At 48.5% G+C, this 21,827-nt stretch overlaps 2 long non-coding RNA genes across 2 annotated transcripts; one reads left to right on the forward strand and one right to left on the reverse strand.

Annotated features, from left to right (window-relative positions):
• Window positions 1-7,710: 7,710 nt before the first annotated feature.
• On the reverse strand, window positions 7,711-10,871 carry LOC147347794 (uncharacterized). Its single transcript, XR_015152573.1, has 2 exons — window positions 10,811-10,871; window positions 7,711-9,243 (listed from the first exon to the last, which is right to left on the reverse strand). It is a non-coding gene; the product is annotated as an uncharacterized LOC147347794 (long non-coding RNA).
• On the forward strand, window positions 10,083-21,177 carry LOC147347795 (uncharacterized). The gene is made up of 2 exons (XR_015152572.1): window positions 10,083-10,221; window positions 20,982-21,177. It is a non-coding gene; the product is annotated as an uncharacterized LOC147347795 (long non-coding RNA).
• The last annotated feature ends 650 nt before the right edge of the window (window positions 21,178-21,827 follow it).

Here is a 21,827-nt window from a genome sequence, read left to right on the forward strand (position 1 = left end):
CCTTTTGTGCTTAAAAACAGCATCTTTTTAAGATTTAAAATTAGTACTGTTCATTACAAAATTCTAAAATATGAAGAAGTTATGAAACATATCAATCCCTCTACCAAGAGATAATTTAGGAAATTCCCTGGCGGTCCAGGGGTTGACTTCGCCTTCCAATGCAGGGAGTTTGGGTTCAATGCCTGGCCAGGGAGCTAAGATGGCCCACGTGTCTCAGGGCCAAGAAACCAGAATGTAAATAACAAAAGCAGTATTGTAACAGGTTCAATAACGACCTTAAAAATGGTCCACATCAAGAAAGATCTTTAAAAAAATAGATAATGTAATGGCCAATATGAGACGGGAATACCAGACCACCTGACCTGCCTCTTGAGAAATCTGTATGCAGGTCAGGAAGCAACAGTTAGAACTGGACATGGAACAACAGACTGGTTCCAAATAGGAAAAGGAGTACATCAAGGCTGTATATTATCACCCTGCTTGTTTAACTTATATGCAGAGTACATCATGAGAAACGCTGGACTGGAAGAAACACAAGCTGGAATCAAGATTGCCGGGAGAAATATCAATAACCTCAGATATGCAGATGACACCACCCTTATGGCAGAAAGTGAAGAGGAACTAAAAAGCCTCTTGATGAAAGTGAAAGTGGAGAGTGATAAAGTTGGCTTAAAACTCAACATTCAGAAAACAAAGATCATGGCATCCGGTCCCATCACTTCATGGGAAATAGATGGGGAAACAGTGGAAACAGTGTCAGACTTTACTTTTCTGGGCTCCAAAATCACTACAGATGGTGACTGCAGCCATGAAATTAAAAGACGCTTACTCATTGGAAGGAAAGTTATGTCCAACCTAGATAGCATATTCAAAAGCAGAGACATTACTTTGCCAACAAAGGTCCGTCTAGTCAAGGCTATGGTTTTTCCAGTGGTCATGTATGGATGTGAGAGTTGGACTGTGAAGAAGGCTGAGCGCCGAAGAATTGATGCTTTTGAACTGTGGTGTTGGAGAAGACTCCTGAGAGTCCCTTGGACTGCAAGGAGATCCAACTAGTCCATTCTGAAGGAGATCAGCCCTGGGATTTCTTTGGAGGGAATGATGCTGAAGCTGAAACTTCAGTACTTGGGCCACCTCATGCGAAGAATTGACTCATTGGAAAAGACTCTGATGCTGGGAGGGATTCGGGGCAGGAGGAGAAGGGGACGACAGAGGATGAGATGGCTGGATGGCATCACTGACTTGATGGACGTGAGTCAGTGAACTCCGGGAGTTGGTGATGGACAGGGAGGCCTGGTGTGCTGCGATTCATGGGGTCTCGAAGAGTCGGACACGACTAAGCGACTGAACTGAACTGAACTGAATGGCCAATATCAGTTTTGGTGAATTTCTCTTTAGAGTTTTTATGTAAAGTCATTTTCGCTCCCCGCAAAAGCTACCTAGCAGATAAATCAGAGGCAATTTTCTCATTCTTGACCCACACCCATGTGGGATAACACCACCCAGGCCTGGTGGCAAGCTTGTCCCACGGTGCCACCAGTCTGGGTGCTCCCATCACAGCCTGAGGTGTGCTCCAACCACCTGACCCCCGAGCCCCTGGGCCAGGGTCCCACAGGACTCCAGGTTGGGGTTTTGACTACTTGTTTTCAGTGCTGTTAGACCCCTCGGACCTGGGGAACATGGATTGAAAAAGCAACCCTTCAACTTTGCACCTAATGTAACAAAAAGCAAGTAAGGCTTTACTAAATCTACATGCTTTACTGTTTTTGATGCTTTAGAAATCAATCTTGAGTTTTACTCTGCCTCTCTTAAAGGCCAGAGTTTCCAAAGACAGGGGCTTCCCTGCAGGCTCAGATGGTAAAGCATCTGCCTACAATGCGGGAGACCCAGGTTCAGTCCCTGGGTTGGCAAGTTGTCCTGGATAAGGAAATGGCAACCCACTCCAGTAGTCTTGCCTGGAAAATCCCATGGATGGAGGAGCCTCATGGGCTACAGCCCATGGGATCGCAAAGAGTCAGACACGACTGAGCAACTGAGCACAAGGAAGTGGATAAATTGAAACCAAAGTGATATGGTTTCAACCAAAAATTTTAACATAGAAATTCCAGATGATACAACAATTCCACTGTTGAGTATTACCCCCAAAGAATTGAAAGCAGGGGCTCAGAGAGTTATTTGGACACGCTTGTTCCTTTTTTGGTGCTTAGTCATTAAGTCATGTCTGACTCTTTTGAGACCCCGTGGACTGCAGCCAGCCAGGCTCCTCTGTCCATGGGATTCTCCAGGCAAGAATAGTGGAGTGGGTTGCCATTTCCTTCTCTAAGGGATCTTCTGGACCCAAGGATCAAATCTGCCTCTCCTGCAGTGGCAGGTGAGCTCTTTACCACTGAGCCACCAGGGAGGCCCACTCATGTTTCCAGCAGCATTATTCTCAAGAGTCAAAAGGTGGAACAACCCATGTGTCCACCGACAGGTGATAAGCAAGATGCGGTCTATCCACATAAAGGAATATAGTATTATTTGGGCTTAAAGAGGAACGAAATTCTGACACGTTACAACATAGCTGAACCCTGAAGATATTATACTCCGAGAAATAAGCTGGTCACAGAAGGACAAATACTGTATGATTCCACATGTATGAGTCTCCTAGCCTCATCAGATTCATAGGAAGAAAGAAGGGAAGTTGCTAGAAGCTGGGGGAGGGAGGGATGGAGTTAGTGATTCACGGGGACAGAGGTTCAGTGTGTTGTTCAGTCACTAAGACATGTCTGACTCTCTGCGACCCCATGGGCTGTAGCCCGCCAGACTCCTCTGTCCATGGCATTTTCCCAGCAAGAATACTGGAGTGGGTTGCCATTTCCTTCTCCAAGGGAATCTTCCAGACCCAGGGATTGAACCCGGGTCTCCTGCATTGCAGGCGGATGCTTTACCACTGAGCCACCTGGGAAGCCCCGTTCAGTTGGGAAGATGGAGAAGCTCTGGAGACGGATGGTGGGGTGGTGGCAGCATCGTGAAGGGACTTCATGCCGCTGAACCGTACACTTAAAAATGGCGAAGACGGTTACGTTATTTGATGCTTTCTACAATTGAAAAAGAGCCATAGGTGAGTCCTGCTGTCAAAGTCTTGAATGACGTCAGGCATCACACCGCCTCCCCCTCACTAATCTGAGATGCTTGGATTACGTGTACCGAATTCTCTGAATTACGTGTACCGAACTCTCTGAAGCCAGGCGCACCTGAGATGTGTTTTGCTCTGGGAGCTGCCCGTTTGCAATCACTTCTTCCAGGAGATTCTCTGAAAGCCCCTGAGGTACAGACATTTCACTGTATACCTGTGTCTAAAACCCACTTTGCAAGTCATGGCCATTTGTTCACCTCCATCGCTGTGTGATGTTAGGTGTGTGAAGACTGACCTGCTGCCCGACCATGCCCTGGGGCTGAGGCCCAGAGGCCGGGGGCCCCCTCTCATCACAGAAGCGCAGGGAAAAATTCCTGCTCCTTTCACCCTGGGGTCTGTGAGTAACATGGCTCTGCCAGCCACAAATGAGGCTTCTTCTGACTTATCCATGCCGGAAGCTGCTTTATCCCCCTTGCCCCACCCTCGTGTCCTGCCGGTCTTTTCCCAGACAAGCCAGGGACAGAGATAAAAGTGGGCAGTCCAGGCCAGAGAACACGGAGGCTGCTGAGCGAGGCACCAGCTGCAAAGGCCCCAGTGATGCTTCCAGCTGAGGCCACGCCTATCATCGGGGACCACAGAGGCCTTAAACACTGGCTTAGGAGTCCCAGGAAGGCCCTGAGAAATGACTGGGCTGTTCGCAAAGTCAGGGAAGCTGAGGCACAGTGAGGATCACGGTGGTGATGGACATCCCGTAAGAAGATGCTTCAGTAAGAACTCGGGGCTTCCCTGGTGGCTCAGTGGTTAAGAATTCGCCGGCCTTGTGGGAGACACAGGTTTGATCTCAGGTCCAGGGATAGTCCACGTGCCGCGGGGCAACTAAGCCCATGTGCCACATCTACTGAAGCCTGTGTGCCCTAGGCCTGTGCTCTGCAAAAGAGAAGCCACCGCAATCGGAAGCCCGTGCACCGCAACCAGGGAAAGCTTGGGCATGGCAACAGAGATCCAGCACAGCCAAAAATAAATAAGTAAAATTATAAAAACAAAGGACTTGAGACTTTCACATCATGTTTAATCCTTCCTCTCTCATCCTCTGTCCTGCTATTTTTTGGGAATTGATTTCATATTCTCAGGGGCTTCCCTGGTGGCTCAGATGACAAAGAATGTGCCTGCCAAGCAGAAGACCCGAGTTCGATTCCAGGGTCAGGAAGATCTCCTGAAGAAAGAAACGGCAACCCACTCCAGTATTCACGACTGGGAAATCCTATGAATAGAGGAACCTGGCGGGCCACAGTCCATGGGGTTGCAAAGAGTCGGACATGACTGAGTGGCTAACGTTTTTTCATAATCTCAATGGAGGGGAAAGGGAATAACAACTTTGTTAAAAATACATAAATAGCAGCCAAAGCTTGAGGAGAGCCCAGAGAAGCTTGGTTTGCGCGGCTTTTAGGACAGCTTTGGGACTTGCCGGGCTGCCCAGCGCTTAGGGCTTCGTCTTCCAGTGCAGTGGGTGTGGGTTCAATATTTGGTCAGGTAGCTAAGATTCCCACGTGCCTCATGGCCAAAAATCAGAATAGAAACAGCAGAAGTAATATCGTTACAAATTCAATAAAGACTTTTAAAATGGTTACAGTGAAAGAAAGAAAAAAAGCAAACCAAAAAATCCCTTAAGAAATAGAATAGCTTTGCTTCCTACACTCTCCCAGGAGTATCCCCCTCTGAAAGTTTTATTTCTTACAATACCAGTGTCTTTTCAGAAGGCATGCTCCTCAGGTTATAAGATGGGGTGTTTCTCAGAACTTAACACTCAGAAAAATCACCTAGAGATCGTATTAAAATGCAGACTCTGATCCAATAGGCCTGGGTGGGGGCTGAGCCTCTGGATTTCTAGTAAACTCTTAACTGCTGCTGGTGGTCCAGAGACCACACTTTGAATATCAGAGAGCCAGCCGAGAAAGCCACTCGTGGACACTGCATATTTCGAAAAATCAGACATGGAGCCCATCCATTGCTGCCCTCAACACCTTTCTGGGAGCTTAATTATCTGAGCCTTTAATTATTCTGGGGCTTCCCTTGTGGCTCAGCTGGTAAAGAACCCACCTGCAATGCAGGAGACCGGGGTTTGATCCCTGGGTTGGGAAGATCCCCTGGAGAAGGCAGCGGCTACCCCTTCCAGTATTCTGGCCTTGAGAATTCCAGGACTGTATAGTCCATGGGATTGCAAAGAGTTGGACATGACTGATTGACTTTCACTTTTTAATTATTCTGAGTTTAATTCTTCTGTCTCTTTAGAGTCTGATTTGCAAACCATGCTCATGTTGGCACAGTACTGGAGGGAGATAATGGTGCTGTGGTTGTTTAAAGCCTACACACACTAGGGAGGTGGTTTTATCTCCGATTGTACTTAGAGTTAAAAGACATGCTCCTTCGAAGAGTACTACCGGGTAAAACTGTCTGCTAAGCAATGCAATAGACTGAAAAAGGGAATAAAATTAGTAGGAGGTCACTCGAGTGAAAAGAAACTACCTTTCAAACCAACCATCCATGCATGTCAAGAACAGAGTCCACGCACACAGGAAATTTTACTATGTACACTTATCAGTGTCTGACATGACCCTTCACCTCTGCCAAGTTATTCATGTGCCCAGTGGTTGTCAAGGCAACGCTGATAACCAGCAGTGATTTCTCAACGTCCATGGAATGCCCGAGCCATCGGAGCAGACTCAGTTTGAAGCCTTCCAGTTGGTCACGCTATAAAGTAAGGGACAGCTGAGGCTCTAGGGCACAGTTTCTTAGTAACTAGGGGTACTGCTGAGTCTAGGACCTTCCCAGACCTAAAACTTCAGCCCCCAGCCTCCAGGAACAGGAGACAGTCGCCATGGGAGGAACCCTGCCTGGGCTATACTGGCCCGAAAGCAAGAACAGGGACAAATGTGGGTCTGCTAACACACTACTACTGCCCACCAGCCCCTCTCCCCACCCCCCTGCCCCTCCCTGCACCCCCCGCCTCTCCCCAACCTGCCCCACCCACTGGCCTTGGCGAGGGGAGGATAGTGGAGATGGAGCTACAGATATTGCGCCCAACACGCTCCACTGCCCCCTCCCCAGCTTGATGAAGTGGTTGGCTTGGAGGGTTAGGGGGCATCCTCCCCAGCTCTGACTTCCCCTAGACAGAAAACTTTCACTCTGTCCACAGATGCCTACAGCCCAATAACATAAAACTTCACTCACCTTTTTCTTTAATATTGAGAGATATTTCAAATGTACTGAAAAGTGCAGATGATTTTGCTAATATGTAGATACTAGCTTTATCAAGTCTTGCCTGGAGAATCCTATGGACGCAGGAGCCTGGTAGGCTGCAGTCGGTGGGCTCATTAAGAGTCGGACACGACTGAGCGACTTCACTTTCACTTTTCACTTTCATGCATTGGAGAACGAAATGGCAACCCACTCCAGTGTTCCTGCCTGGAGAATCCCAGGGATGGGGGAGCCTGGTGGGCTGCCGTCTGTGGGGTCGCACAGAATCAGACACGACTGAAGCGACTTAGCAGCAGTAGTAGCAGCAGCAGCAGCAGCAGCAGCTTTATCAAATATTGACATGAAATGTTTTCAAAAGAAACCAATGTCCAGGTAGAGTTGGTATTCACTGAGTATTCGTTCCCAGTCCTTTTTCTCTTCTTTTTTCCAGAGCTAACTATGACCATGACTTTGCTAGCTGTCATTCTCCTGCATATTTTACTATGACTTCAGTTGTTAGTGATAATATAAATATGTTATCTTTTGCTTGGCTTTATATAAATGCATGCCACTGTATGCAGTTTCTTAAAAAACTTTATTTCACCGAAAATTGTGTTTATGAGATGTGTCCATGTTAACATGTGTAACGCTGGTTCATTCACTTTAATCTGCTGTACAGTATTCCACTGCATAAATTAAAAACAATTATTTACCAGCTCTCCTGGTCTAGAGCATTGAAGCTGATTACAATTTTCACTCTTGCAAATGAGGATGCCATGAACATACTTGTGAAGTCGCCTTGTGTACAAGCCCTAGATTCATTACCTAGCAGCAGAGTTGCTGGGACACAGAATGGCATAACTTTCTTTCCAAAGTGAACCAGCTTATGCTTCTACTGGCAGAGGGGAGGCCTCCTATCTCTCCACGTTTTTACCAGCACTTCGAATAGTCAGACTTTACAGTTTCTGCTCATCTAGTTGGAAGAAAATGGAATCTTCCTCCCTCTTTAAAAACAGCCTCAGTTCAGTTCAGTTCAGTCACTCAATCGTGTCCGACTCTTGGCGACCCCATGAATCAGAGCACGCCAGGCCTCCCTGTCCATCACCAACTCCCGGAGTTCACTCAAACTCATGTGCATCGAGTCGGTGATGCCATCCAGCCATCTCATCCTCTGTCGTCCCCTTCTCCTCCTGCCCCGAATCCCTCCCAGCATCAGAGTCTTTTCCAATGAGTCAACTCTTCGCATTAGGTGGCCAAAGTACTGGAGTTTCAGCTTTAGCATCATTCCTTCCAAAGAAATCCCAGGGCTGATCTCCTAAAACAGCCTCATCGACATATATATTCAGAGACCATACAAATCATCCATTTAACTGTGCAATTTAATGGCTTTGAGTTTATTCAGAGTTGTGCATCCATCATCACAGTCAACTGAAAATATTTGGGGGATTTCTCTGGCAGTCAAGTGGTTAGGACTCTGAGCATCCACTGCAGGGGTCACAGGTTCAATCCCTGGTCAGGGAACTAAAATCCCACAAGCCTCATAGCACAGCCAAACAACAGCAACAACAATTTAAAACACCTATGAAATATTTTCATTACCCCTGAAAGAAATCCGGTTCCTTTTAGCTGTCCCCCATACCTCCCTCCTCCCATCTCCCCAGGCCTAGGCAACCACTGATGTGCTTTCCGTGCCTGTAGATTTGCCTGGTCTGGACCTTTCATATGAGTGGAACCACATTTTCATTCTTTTCACAGATTCCTACAACTTGACCACACAACATTTTACTTGTGTTTTTCTTTAATTTGGGGGAAGATATCAACATGTGGTTGGTGACCATTTAAATTTGCATTTTCGTGATTGCTAGTAATAAAGACAATGTCTTCATAAGCTTATTGGCTAGTTGGGATTCTTCTTCTTGGAGCTGCATATTTACATTCTTTTATCCACTTTTAAATAGGATTGCTTCCCTTCTGCTTGTTTTCTTGCAGGACTTACTTCAATGGTCCACCTGTGTGTATGTGTGTGCAGTTGCTGAGTTATGGCCAACTCTTTTGTGACCCCGTAGACTGTAGCCCACCAGGTTCCTCTATCCATGGGATTTCCTAGGCAACAATACTGGAGTAAGTTGCCATTTCCTTCTCCAGGGGATCTTCCTGGCCCAGGGATCGAACCCTTGTCTCCTGCATTGACAGGCGGGTTCTTTACCACTGAGCCCCCTGGGAAGCCCCTCAATATTCTGCACAGGGATCCTCTTCGACTCTATATACTGCCGATATTGTTGGAAGACAATGCTCCCTGGATTTCTCAGGGTTCCCTGCAGTGTCTGGACCTTTCTGAGCAACATGTTACAAGGGTAGAAAAAGCTCCTTTCTCTCCAGACTCATTTTCTCTTCATTTTCTAAAGGTGATAAACCCAGAGCCATTTGTTTACATTCCAAGTGGTTGTAAAATCCCAAAGAGCCTCCTCTCCTCTCCCTAGAGTGGAATGCTTTAGATCAGAGAGCAAAGGTCTCATCCTCTGTGTCCAGAGTGGGAGGGAGGGACCGGTGGTGAGTGTCCGCATCTCCAGCTCTGAGGGCCCTGGGTCTCCAGCTCCTCCCGGTGGTACCGGCCCCTCCCAGGCCCATCTGCCCTTGGCGTGTGGGCTGCTGGGAGTTGGCAGTAAGACTGACAATGTCAGCAGATCATCTGTCTCTTCTCTGATCCAGAAACCTCATGTTTCCAGTCAGGATGCTAAATGAACACAGATATAAAAATTTAACCCAGGGACCTCCCTGTTGGTCCAGTGACCAAGACTCTGCACTCCCAACGCAGGGGGCCCGGGTTCCATCCCAGGCCGGGAACCACATTCCACGTTGTTGACGGAAGATCACAAGCACCGCAACTAAGACTGGCCCAGCCAAGACAAAGAAAGAAAGAATACATATTTTAACTAAAAAAAGAAAAACTTAACCAATCTCTTCTCCTGCTCTGCAGCTTGTCTTTTCCCTTTTGGAAAGGAAAGCTTATCCTTCTTTTTTTCATTGTAGTAAATATACATACATAAAATTGACCCCTTTAACCATTTTTTAGTGTAGGTTTCAAAGGCATCAGTATATTCAGTGTTATGCAACTATCAACTCTCAGAACTATCCATTCCTAGATGCTTTGCATCTTCCAAAACTGAAGCCCTGCACCCGCGGAACACGAAGTCCCCTTCCTTCCTCCCCCCTCCTCCCTCCCCCAGTCCCCAGCAAGCACTGATCTATTTTTCTGTCTCCACGAATTTGGTTACCCTGGGACCTCACATAAGTGGAATCAAACAGCATTTGTCCTTCTGTGACTGGCATATTTCATTCTGCATAAAGTCTTTAAGGTTCACCTGTGTTGAGGCATATGTCAACATTTCCTTCCTTCCTGTTTTTCAAATTGTGGTAAAATACATATAACAGAGAATTTACTATTCTAATCATTTGTAAGCGTCCACTAGAAGGAAAGTAAGCCTCGCACTGTTGTGTAACTATTACACATCCATCCCAGAACTCTTCTCATTTTGCAGAACTGAAGCTCCGTATATCCATTAAACAATAACTCTCCGTCCCTCCCTTTTCAAGGCTGAAACTACCATATCCACTGGGTGCGTACAGCATGTTTTCTTTACCCATTTACCTGTCCCTGGACACCCGGGGTGTCCCCAGCTTCTGCCTAATATGAATAATCCTCTGGGAACATGGTGCACAGATATCTGTTTGAGTCCCTGCTTTGTTTAAGCTGTCTTCTAGCTTTGTTTTTTTGTTTTGCCTCGCTGAATAGTATTTAGGATCTTAGTTCCCTGACCAGGGATCGAACTCTTCATCGAAGTGCAGAGTCTTAACCACTGGACCACCAGGTAAGTTCCTTCTTTTTTTTTTAAGTTTTAACTCATTCATTTTTTTTTTTTTTTTTACTCTTTCCTGTATGGTCTCTGCTTTTTTGTTTTTTAACCCCATGAAACATGATTTTTTTAATTTATCACACTTGCTGCAGTGGCTTGCCTATCTCTGGTTCCTGTTGTCCTAAAATCATAACATGGAGGCTGTTCACACCTAACTCTGGCTCTAAGCCCACCTGCTCAAACCCGCCGACTGCTCGCTGGCTGAGTTCACTCAAACCTGATCCCCTGGACCCAGTAAATGGGCTCTTAGGTCTGCTGCCCTTGGGCCCAACCCCCGACTCACGGCTCCAGCCTCAGTCTGGCTCCTCTGGCTGAGTCCTGCCCACTCTCACTGGTTCTTCTAACGAAAAGCCTTGTGCCTGATCTCAGTCCTGGAGTCTGGGGCCTCGTTGCATCTGTGCCTGATTCCCGACACCCTCCCCATATCGCCCCTCCCACCCCACCCCCGCACCCTCCCACCCTCCCCCACTCTCCCACCCTCCCCCACCCTCCCCCACCCGCCCCCACCCCGCCCCCACCCCTTCATCGGATTGCCTGAACCTACTCAGCGGCTTGCTGCAGGGAGTTTTCGGAACTCTTGCAGGCCAGGGAGGTCTTAGATGGCGGGGGCGGGGGCGGGGGCGGGGGCGGGGGGGGGGCGGGGGCGGCGTCGCTGCTTCTTCCCCGGCGCCGTTTAGACCACAGTCAGAGGTAACCAAATTGACCATTATTCATTCTACCTTTTTTATGTGAAAATTAAGTTGATAAAAGGAAAGCAAACTAAAATAGAATCGGGGGCCAGCGGGGGGCACTCTCACAGCCCTCACACTCTGAATCATTTCATCCCAACAGGAAGAGATTTTTTTTTTTTTTTTGGCTGAACTGCATGGCTTGTAGGATCTTAGTTCCTCAACCAGGGATCAGTGATTGAACCCAGAGCCCTCCAGTGGACGTGCAGAGCCCTAACCACTGAACCGCCAGAGAACGCCCTCAAAAAGATTTTAAGCAAGTATGTATTGAGGAGCTAACAAGTGCCCAGCCCTGAAAATGCAAAACAAACAAACAAACCGATTGAAATCAAGGTCTCAAACCTGTGTGCACAGCAGCCCTATTCACAAAAGCCAGAAGGTGGAGTAAGCCAAGGGTTCATCAGCGGATGACTGGATAACAGAATGTAGTCTATACTCACAATGCAGAATTAGCCAGGCTTAAGAGAGGAAACTTGGGACTTCCTGGCGGTCCCGTGGTTAGGCTTCCATGCTTCCAGTGCAGGGGGCTCAGGTTTGATCCCTGGTCAGGGAACTAGGATCCAGCATGCCACACGGCACAGCCAAAAAAATAGAAAAATGAAATGAAAACCTGCCATATTCTACAAAATGGATGAATCTGGAGGCAATTATGCCAAGTGAAACACACTAGTTACAAAAGGCCAAATCCTATATGATTCTACCTAAAGAGGTGTCTAGAGTGGTCAAATTCATAGAGACAAAATGCTGGAGGGTGGTTGTCAGAGACGGTGGAGAGGAAGGAATGGGAATTTAGTGTTTGATGGGGACAGAGGTTTATTTGGGAAGATGAGAAAGTTTTGGAGGTGATGGTGGTGGTTGCACAGCAGTGTGACGGTCCTAACGCCACTGACGTGAGAACTGCAAGAACTCTCCACGGGAAAGACTCCACTCAACGCTCTCTCTCAGTGACCTGCCCAGACTCTAGCCGGCTATGGCAGCCACAGGCCCCATCCCTGGAAAGACTCTACCGCCCCCACCCACCCCTGTGCTGTTCTCTAGAAAAGCTCAAAGCTACCCAAAGAAATTTACCATTTACCCAGCCAACCCCTTATTGATAGGCTCATGACCTCCCTTTCTTGGAGAATTTACTGAAAACATCAAAACAAAACAGAAAAGCTTACAATTGTAAATCTTTCCCCTGTCCTTCTGAGATGCAGGTGTTTCTATTACAACCCAGGGCAAATTTTCTCAAAGACCTAAAAGCCGTTCCTTTTAAGTGTCATCACCAAGAAGAACAGGGCCTGCGACCCCCAGGGTCTGGGGGAGGGGAGAAGCCTCGCTGAGAAATGCCAGCTGTGGACACAGCGGGCCTGATGGCGTTTCCAGGGATCAGCCCCCCATCGGCGTTTGGTAACGTTTAATTTCCCCGTCTCTGCTTGAGCCCTGCCTGCTGCTCCTCCCCACTGCCTATCTTCCTTGACGGTGCCCAGGCACCTCTGGCAGTTCAGAAGGAGCTCAGCTATTTCCCCCTGAGGTGGGAAAGAGTTCAACCAGATGCGCCGTCTAGCGAAAGAAGCCAGGCACAGGACCACAGAATATCATTCTTTGTTTAAAGTGGGGAGGGGCAAGGTTTACATATATATTTGCCTCTGTATGCAAAACCTGCGAAAGTCACACAAGAACCTGGTAACCCTGCCCTTTAAAAAAAAAAAGTTGCCACTTTATTCATTTATTTATTAATTTTTGGTCGCACCTTGGCATGTAGGATCTTAGTTCCTCGACCAGGGATCACACTCACGCCCCCTGCATTGGAAGCACGGAATCCTCCTGACCGCTGGACTGCCAGGGAATTCCTGGCAGTAAATGCTTTTTAAGTTTACTTTTGGAGAGGGGAACTGAGTAGCTGGGGGTGGATTGAAGGGGAGTAAGATGTTCTTTTATGTCTTTTGAATTTTGAAACATGTGACTGATACTGTTTCCAGGGGGGAAAGATTTACATAGCAACAAAACAAAAAGTAGGGCCAAAACAGAGAAGGAAGTTGCAGAATTGCAAAATTCTATTGTCTTCTTAGTTGAGGTGTAATTCACATGTGATAAAATTCACCATTTTAAAGTGTACAATTCAGGGATGTGTAGTATAGACAGAGTTGTGTAACCATCACCACTGATTCTGGAATATTTTCATCCAAAGGGAAACCCCTTATCTGTCAGCAGTCACTCCCGGGTCCCTTCCCCTGAGTCCTTGGTAACCATTAACCTGCTTTCTGTCTCTATGGATCTGTCAACTCTGGACATTTTGCGTAAATGGGATCATACAACATGTGCTTCTTTCGCTCAGCAAAACATCCAGGCTCATCCATGTGGTAGCACTTGTCAGAATTTCATTTCCTTTTATTGCTGAAAAATATTCCATGCTATGGATATACTTGTTTTGTTTCCCTGCTGATGGACAGCTGGGTTTTTCCACGTAGGGGATGTCATGAATGCTGTTCAGTCGTTCAGTCCTGTCTGACTCCTTGCTAACCCCTTGGACTGCAGCACGCCAGCCTTCGCCATCTCCCAGAGTTTGCTCAGATTCATGTCCATCGAGTTGGTGATGTCATCCAACCATCTCGTGTCATGAATAACACTGTTATGCTAAGTTGCTTCAGTCATGTCCGACTCTGTGCGACCCCATAGACGCAGCCCACCAGGCTCCGCTGTCCCTGGGATTCTCCAGGCAAGAACACTGGAGTGGGTTGCCATTTCCTTCTCCAGTGCATGAAAGAGAAAAGTGAAAGTGAAGTCGCTCAGTTGTGTCTGACTCTTAGCAACCCCATGGACTGCAGCCCACCAGGCTCCTCTGTCCATGGATTTTCCAGGCAAGAGTACTGGAGTGGGGTGCCATTGCCTTCTCCAGAATAACACTGTAGAAATGCACAATTCTGGCTCACACTGAGTCCAAGTTGCCTAATACTCAATATGAAAACTGGGCAGCGTGTCCAGCTACAAAGTCAATGTTTTCTGTACACATTTAATACACATTTAAAATAAATTCTAGTGCAACTGTGAAAAGGTCAAAATTTCACTGAAGTCAAATCTTTCCTTTTCTGTCCCACGCATTGTCACCCGCCTGCGTGTTTCCTTTACCCTTTCCTTCCTTCTCTGTCTTCTGCCACCCTTTATCTCTCCAAATTCCCAGTCCCTCCCCATCTCCCCCATCCCCAACAAAAGAACTAAATTTTCTTCCTCTATTAACAAATATTTACTTATGTATTTGGCTATGCTAGGTCTCAGTTGCAGCATGTGGGATCCAGTTCCCTAACCAGGGATCAAACCCAGCACTCCTGCATCGGGAGCTCAGAGTCTTAGTCACAGGACCACCAGGGGAGTCTCTAATCTTTCTTTCCTTTACGGGGCATTTTTTCATTCCACTTCTGTTTGCCAACATATATAATCATTATTTCCAAATTAATACATCCTGGAAAAAAGAAAATTAAAAGCTGGCACCTGGGAGCCGTCTTTGAATAGTCACATTTACCATTCACTCTCCCTGCAGGCCCAGAGGTTTGTTGAAACCCGCCTGCTCCGTGGCTCTCATGAGACTGAAGCTGTGGTCTGTTCCAGCCCAGGTTCACTGGGCTCCGGAGACTCTCTTAATGGAGATTAGGATCAGCAGCAACTAGACTGTGGGCAGCTGCAGATAAGATCTGGAGAAGCAGGAGGGCAGTCTCTGTCTCACACTCACACACACATACACACACACATACCCCCACAGGCTCCCTTCAGAGCGACCTCTGTGCCTGGAGTCTTCCCTGGGAGTCAGAGTAAACACCAAAGATAAGGGCTCAGGCGCTTCCGAGTCTGATGCCATCTTGTCCATCCGGCCTCCGGAGAGATTTCCTAGGAGGTCAGGCTTGGTTGATCGGAGAGGGGTCCTTGGGGACCAAGGGTCAGGCTTTCAGGTCATGCTGGTACAGCCTGAATAAAACCTGCTGGACTTTTAAATTTTGTCATTGTCCTTTCAGTGGTTAATGTGCTCTTTATGGGAACACAGAAACATACCTCTTTCAACTGTGTTTCATCGCCTCTGTATCCCTGTCTGCTGGGATCGGCCAGCACCCTGCCTCTCTGGGCCTCCCATCACAGTGCTCACTGCTCCTGGTGCCCCGGGTGGTCCACCCTGCACAGAGCCCCAGCTTGGTCTCAGCCCTCCCCGTCAGTCACCCGCAGCTCTCACGTGTTCCCGGGACCAGCAGGACAACGTCCCAACTCCGACGTGCCCTGAGGGGCGCCCCATCTGCCTTTACCATTCTCCGCTCACACCCCGACCCCAGCCTAGTGGGCTGACTCCCTCTCCTCTGAGCATCCCAGGCTCTTCCCAGCCCCCGCTCAGACTACACTCTGCTCTCTGACCACAATGCTGTTTATTTCCCCGTTCAACAAATATTTACAAAGTCCCCACCACATCCTCGTGGGGCGACACAGCCAGTGAGGATGGGGTAAAGATGCAGCACGCGGAGGGGTGTTGTGGGGAGCAGGGCTCCCGGAGGGCAGAAATCACTGGGGTGGAGGGGACATGGAAGAAAAAACCAGCACACTGAACTTGCCATCAGCAACTGTCAGGGAGACGTGGTCCCCCCCATCCTAGAGCAGAGGAGGCAGACACCTGGCTCGTGGCGAGCTCAGGAGCAGCCAGCCGGCGCCCTGCGAGGCTGCCTCCTCTCCCAGCCTCCGCAGACCAGACCTGAGAACGGAAGCTCCTGCCTCCTGCCTTTCATCTGGGGAGCCTCGGCCTAAGCCTTGTTCTGGGCAGCGTTTTTAAGCTTGGTGTGCGTGTCTCGTCTTGCCTCCCCAGCTCTCCGGGTCCCTTTGGGCAGGGTGGAGTTCCATACATGCTGTTTTGTACAGAGTAGGCAGCCAATAAATACCTGCTGAATGAGTAAAAGAATGCATGTCGGCCTCTGCTGTGTGCTCAGTCGGGTCCGACTCTTTGGTGACCCCGTGGACTGTAGCCCTCCAGGCTCCTCTGTCCATGAGATTTCCTGGCAAAGATACTGGAGTGGACTGCCATGCCCTCCTCCAGGGGCTCTTCTGGACCCAGGGATTGAACCCAGGCCTCCCACATTACAGGTGGATTCTTTACCAGTTGAGCCACCAGAGAAGCCTATGAATACTGGACTGGGTAGCCTACCCCTTCTCCAGGGGATCTTCCCGACCCAGAAATCGAACTGGGGTCTTCTCGTTGCAGCCAGATGCTTTACCAGCTGAGCTACCAGGGAAGCCCGTGTCCTCCTAGCTTCTGCTTATCTATCCAAACTCCACCCAAAAAATAGCTCCATAAAGCACAGAGGATTGCTTTTCCCTATTTTACAGGGAATGCCGAATAGATTCATTCATCTGTGTCCCTAATGAGGCCTGAATTCTTCTGATCAAAACCACTAAATCTTTAGCAGGCTCACTGACCTAGAGAACGAGCTATGGTTACTGCTGGGGAGAGGGAGGGGGAGGAGAAAAGCAGGGCTGGCGGATTGAGAGGGTCAAACCACTACATCCAAAGCAAGCTACAGGGACACGTCATACAATACAGGGAACATTGCTGTTTAGTCGCTACGTGTCCAGCTCTTCTGTGACCACAGGGACTGTAGCCTGCCAGTCTCCACTGTCCATGGGATTTTCCAGGCAATAATACTGGAGTGGGTTGCCATTTCCTCTTCCAGGGGATTTTCCTGAATCAGGGATCGAACTTCTATTTCCTGCATTGGAAGGTGGATTCTATACCACTGAGCCACCAGGGAAGCCACATAGCCAATATTTTATAATAACTATGAAGTGAAATGAAGTGAAGTTGCTCAGTTGTGTCCGACTCTTTGCGACCCCATGGACTGTAGCCTACCAGGCTCTTCCATCCACGGGATTTTCCAGGCAAGAGTACCAGAGAGGGTTCGCCAGAGGATCTTCCCGACCCAGGGATTGAACCCGGGTCTCCCGCATTGTAGGCAGACACTTTACCATCTGAGCCACAAGGGAAGTCCTATAATAACTATAAATGAGGTAAAAAAGGTGAAAGTGTTAGTCTTTCGGTTGCACCAGACTCTTTGCGACCCCATGAACTGCAGCCCGCCAGGCTCCTGTCTGTGGGGTTCCCCAGGCAAGAATACCGGAGTGGGTTGCCATTTCCTCTCCCTGGGGACCTTCCTGACCCAGGGATTGAACCCAGGTCTCCCTCACTGAGAGCAGATTCTATACCATCTGAGCCACAGATTGGCCTATTAAAACTGTGAATCACTAAAAAAATTGTGAATCACTATAGTGTACACATGTAACATACATAATATTGCACAGCAACTATACTTCAATAGAAATACACATATTGGGTTGGCTAACAAGTTTGTTTGGGTTTTTCCATACATACGTACAGAAAAACCCAAATGAACTCGTTGGCCAACCTGATATCTGATTAAGAATAAAACCCACCATATACTGGTGGTTGGGAAAAAAAGTTCATAAAATAAAATTTATCTCATAAAAGGGGGCCTTGATTACCCTCCTTTAATAACCATAAAGTCTCATTTAAACTGAAAACACAAAAAGCAGAGAGCATAGGATAAGGGTAAAAACGTATGTTCCCCTTTTAAATGTCACTTCTCTCTTTTGCAGTGTCTAGAGTGATTTCTGGAGGCTTCCCAGGTGGCTACAAGTGGTAAAAGACCCACCTGCCAATGCAGGAGACATGAGACACTGGTTTGATCCCTGCGTTGGGGAGATTCCCTGGAGGAAGGCATAGCAACCCACAGCAATATTCTTGCCTGGAGAATCCCCATGGATAGAGGTGCCTGGTGGGCTACCGTCCATGGGGGTTGCAGAGTAGGACATGACTCAGGCGACTGCGCATGTGTGCATGCGCAGTGATTTCTGCGCAATGGGCAGTGAGGCCAGAATCACAAGACACGACACAGCCTTGCCCAGCTCAGGGCTGGCCTCTTCCCAGAAGCTGGAGAGCCCAGCTCCTTCAAAGCCAGGACACCGAAGCCTTGGAGCAGCTTCTCACTCAGCAAAGGGCTGGGGACGCTCCACCCAGGCCCCAAGCACTTGCCAGCTTTTGTCTCTGGGAGAAAAGGCTGCTAAGTCCTAACTGAATGTGCAAGGAGATTAAAAATAATTGAGGCAGATCCAAAGCTCTGCTCCCCACCCTTCTCCTCTGGGCACCTGCGGCTCCCTGCTCCCGGGATGCCTGCAGTGGGAGGCGGCCCCGGGGAAGACCACCCCCTTCTTTCAGGCTGCCCTCCATTTCTTTACTTCTCTGGTGGCTCAGTTGGTAAAGAATCTGCCTGCAATGCAGGAAACCCGGTTTTGATCCCTGGAGGAGGGCATGGCAACCCGCTCCAGTATTTGCCATGGACGGAAGAGCCTGGCGGGCTCAGCCCATGGAGTCTGACGTGACTGAACCTCTAGCACTCACTCACTGTCGTCTCTTTGGCTGAGGCAGCTGGAGTCTTCCTCCAGCCCTGCTGACTGCTCCTGCAGGCCCGCGCACTGTCCTACCGGCCTTCAAGGTTGAAGGCAGTTTCTCTTCCGGTCTCCATTCCTCACGCTCTGTCAAGCACCCCAGTTTTTCCTATAACATCAAACCCCCCACCTGCCCCCATCCCCAAGTGGCAACTCTCGGATCTTCACATCTCTTCACACACTTGCAAACTCATTAATCCCCCAAAGCATCTCATTCTCTCCCCCCAAGCCTGATCCCGCCCTCCTTTTCCATCTTGATGGCTTGAACTGCTGTCTCCGCTGCTACCTGCCACCAGGGCCGGAGTCCTGGGAGTCAGCGAGATGCTCCACCCCCGCCCGTCTCTACAGCTGCATCTCCACCTGCTGTCAAGCGGGACCCTCTACACTGAGCCCCACTGCCTCCGCACGGCCCACTTCCTCATCAGCCTCCAAAGTGGCTCCTTTGTCTCCAGAGTGGCTCCTCTGCCTCCAGTCTCTTGCCCAGTCCAAATTCTACATGTTGGTCAAAGGGATATTTCTCAGATGACAATATGATTATGTTCTTTGACCGCATAAATTCCTTCGGTGGGACTGTACCGCCTAAACCAGTGGTTTCTAAACCCGGTTAATAGACCTGAGAGTGTTTTAAAATTTTATTTATATTTTAATTGGAGTGTAACTGCTTTACAGTTTAACTGTTTCTGCTGAACGACAATGTGAGTCAGCTCTGTGTATGCATATACGTCTCCTCTCCTCCCCTCTCCCAGCCCCCTAGTCGTCCCAGAGCCCCGAGCTGAGCTCCCTGTGCTATACAGCAGCTCCCCACTAGCCATCTAGTTTACACCTGGTAGTGTATGTACGTCAATGGACCTGAGAGCTTTTTTTTTTTTTTAAAAATGGAGATTCAGAGGATCCAAGAAAGGCCGTGTTGGGACTTCCAGCCAGTAGTAAGAGAGTAGTCCCCTGCGCTGGGCCTGATTTTGAAAATCACTTGCCTTAAAAATCCACTTTAAATTCTTTTGACACACCTCGGCCCTGACACTTGTCCTGAGTAGCCATCCTGAATGATCTCATTTCCCACAGGGACAACCCGTCTCTACCCAGAGCCCTTGGCTCACTCAATGCCCTCTCCAGCTGAAGGCAACCTGCGCCCCCAGGCGAAATCAATACCGTTCTTCCCTGGGTCTCTTCTAAACCTTGTAGCGGAGAAAACCTTCACGTGCCACATTGTGCCTCCAGTGCATTTTTTAAAAATACACCCCTCTCTCCAGCTAGGCCCTGAGGCAAGTCTCAGCAAAGAGCTTGCATACAATCGGGTCTCAATACATAGGCATCAAACGCAGGACTAAAGGAAGGGGAACACGAGGAAACACATTCTTTCCACCTGCAGGATTTTACAGAGATGAAATAAGATGCTGCTACTGCTGCTGCTAAGTCACTTCAGTCGTGTCCGACTCTGTGCGACCCCATAGATGGCAGCCCACCAGGCTCCGCCATCCCTGGGATTCTCCAGGCAAGAACACTGGAGTGGGTTGCCATTTCCTTCTCCAATGCATGAAAGTGAAAAGTGAAAGTGAAGCCACTCAGTTGTGTCTGACTCTAGCGGCTCCATGGACCAGGCTCCTCCATCCATGGGATTTTCTAGGCAAGAGTACTGGAGTGGGGTGCCATTGCCTTCTCTGGAAATAACATGAAGAACCACCAATAATTTTTACAGTTTCTGAAGTTTTAAAATTTCTGAAAGCCTGGAAACTTGCCATTTTCTGCCTGAAGTCTGATATCTCCACATCATCACAACAGGTTTCTTTTTCCAGGATCCTCAACCAGAACCTCCAATCAGCACTGTCTTAGGAGAGGGAGATGTCAGCTCAGGTGCAGACAGTAAGAGACAGCTCTGTCTGCAATGATTTTAAAGACAGCAGTAAGCCAATTAAAACTCCCTCTGCTTTTTATTGGGGCTTCTCTGGTAAAGAATCAGCCTGTCAACACAGGAGATGCAAGAGACACAGGTTCAATCCCTGGCTCGGAAAGATCCCTGGGAGAAGGAAATGGCAACCCACACCACTATTCTTGCCTGGAGAATTCTATGGATGGAGGAGCCTGGCAGGCTGCAGTCATGGGAATGGCAACCCATTCCAGTATTCTTGCCTAGGAAATCCCATGGACAGAGAAGCCTGGCAGGCTACAGTCCAAAGGGCTGCAAAGAGTTGGACGTGATTGATCAACCAAACAACAAAAACTGCTTTTTATTATCACCATGTGCTGGCAATTCTAAACAATGTGAATAATAAAATTCTGCCAGTCCTCTGCCCACCAAGTAAGCCTGTCTTCTCGTGTTTCTGTCTTTGTTATCGTAAGTGAAGATAGGTGTGATCTTTAAAGCTTTATCAATAAGAGAGAGAGACCTGAGATCTGTCCATGTTATTTCTGCCTCTCCTTGACTTTCCTTGGCAGGCTTTGAAAAGACTCTTAGAATAACACAGCAATAAAACAATTACACATTCATCCAAATGTAACATTTTTTGCTTCCTTTTCTCTTAGGAGCTCACACCAACAAAGTCAGAGATGTCAAGGCCGCCTCTGTGGTGTTTGTGTATCCTTCCTTAATCAGACAAGTCTGTTAGAGTCTGAGATGCGGTTCTGAATAAAGACCCATGATGAGCACATTTAGCTCATTTCATTCCTCCTGAAATGCTAAAAACCAAAGCAATAAAAGTGGCGCAGGACCAGGGAGAATGAGAGAGGAGACAATATAAAACTCTGGAAGCTGGAAAAGGTGGACCTGTGGTAAGTAACTTGGCTGAAGTGAAAGGGTTGAATGTCACCAATGAGGGAAGCTGAGCACAGCTTGACTTCTAGCCCAGGATCCTGAAAAGATGCGGGAAATGGCAGCACCGGGATCTCAGGCGTGTCAGTCACTCAGTTATATCTGACTCTGTGCAATGCCATGGACTGTAGCCTACCAGGCTCCTCTGTCCATGGGATTCTCCAGCTGAGAATCCTGGAGTGGGTTGCCATTTTCTGCTCCAGGGGATCTTCCCACATCTTTTATATCTCCTGCATTGGCAGGCAGGTTCTTTACCACTGGCGCCACCTGGGAAGCCTGGGTAACCTCCTTCATTGTCCTTTATTTTCTGGGGACACCTGGGTTTCCATCACGTGCAGGCGGGGCTCACACTGCCTTAAGGCATGGACACACACCCAGCCTTCAACAGCTGCATCCAAAGCACCCCTAATTTGCCTCCTCGGATTCCTCTCCCCTCAATCCACGTGGTCTGGAAAACAGATTTCTGCGCCTGCCAGGGGGCTGATACTGGCTGGCAGGAGCCCAGCCTGAGGCAGGTGGACCAGGAGCACCTGCTGAGGTTGTGCGGGGCCTCCGGGGGC

This window comes from Bos grunniens, chromosome 23, assembly GCF_055505025.1.
Source record: "Bos grunniens cultivar Pamir isolate PY7600 chromosome 23, Bosgru_T2T1.0, whole genome shotgun sequence".
NCBI classification, from domain to species: Eukaryota; Metazoa; Chordata; class Mammalia; order Artiodactyla; family Bovidae; genus Bos; species Bos grunniens.